Source organism: Astatotilapia calliptera, chromosome 7, assembly GCF_964374335.1.
Source record: "Astatotilapia calliptera chromosome 7, fAstCal68.1, whole genome shotgun sequence".
Classification (NCBI taxonomy): domain Eukaryota; kingdom Metazoa; phylum Chordata; class Actinopteri; order Cichliformes; family Cichlidae; genus Astatotilapia; species Astatotilapia calliptera.
This window is the reverse complement of record NC_137428.1, coordinates 11,053,242-11,054,529: the sequence shown is the minus strand read 5'-3', so window position 1 is coordinate 11,054,529 and position 1,288 is coordinate 11,053,242.

Sequence of the window (1,288 nt, the reverse complement as noted above, 5' to 3'; positions counted from 1 at the left end):
AGCCATTACCATTTTGTCCGTATGTATCTGTAAGTCCCACGGGATCTTTAGCTCGGTCATTCTTGACCACCCTAGGGGGCGTCTCCCATTTTGACCTTGGGACTTCCAGGCCATAATCGGCACAGATCTTTCTATATGCTACGCCGGCCACTTGGTTATGGTGTTCCATGTATGCCCTGCCTGCTAGCATCTTGCACCCTTCTGTTATGTGCTGGATTGTCTCAGGAGCATCTTTACACAGCCTGCACCTGGGGTCTTGCCTGGTGTGATAGACCCCAGCCTCTGTTTATCTTGTGTTTAGAACTTGTTCCTGTGCTGCCATAATTAGTGCTATCTTTCAGCCCAGGCTTGTCCAGCCAGATTTCTGGATGTCAACTACCTCCTCTATTTGCCGGTGGTACATACCATGCAGGGGTCTGTCCTTCCATGATGGTTCCTTCTCTTGCTCCTCTTTCTTGGGTTTCTGCTGCCTGAGGTATTCACTAAGCACTCGGTCAGTTGTGGGCATTTTCCAGATGTCTCGTCCTGGACTTTGGTACTGACACTCACTAGTCCCAGGCATCCTTCCTTCCATTTAGCGTATAGTGTCAGGGTGCTGGACTTGGAGTGAAACCCTCCATGCATGGTCAGGAGCTTCCTTGTGTTAAAGTCAGTGGGTTCCATCTCCTCCTTCGGCCAGTTTATTATCCCAGCAGGGTACCTGATCTAGTTGCTCTTCGTGGTTCCCATTTGCACGTGGGATTCCCAGGTACTTGTAGCCATCCTCAATGTCTGCAATGATGCCTCTGGTAGCACGATCCCCTCAGTTCAGACAGTCTTCCCCTCTTTGTTACCATCCACCTACTTCTCCAGTCTGAATGACATTCATTCCCGGATATTCTGGTGGTGTGAATCAGTGAATTGATACCTCATTCATTCCTGGCATACAGCTTGATGTCATCCGTGTAGAGGAGGTGGCTGGTGATTGCTTCATTCTGTAGTCGGTAGCCAGTCTTGTCAATGGGGATAGAGCATCTCCTTAGTAGATCCAGCAATTGATATATACAATTAAAAACAATGAAAACAGTACATTTTAAATGTCTAAATATTTTCAAGAGTGCTCACAAAGCATCAACATAACCAACTAAATAAAATCCTAACTTAAGAATAAATACAGCAGTTTATTCACAGAAAGGTGAGGGAAATAAGCGTATTAGAGCATGTACTGATACAGCACCATGCTGCTACATTATCTGCCCTATTTACTATTGTTTTTCGATGGTGAACAACTCCCACTGCTGGCAAAAAC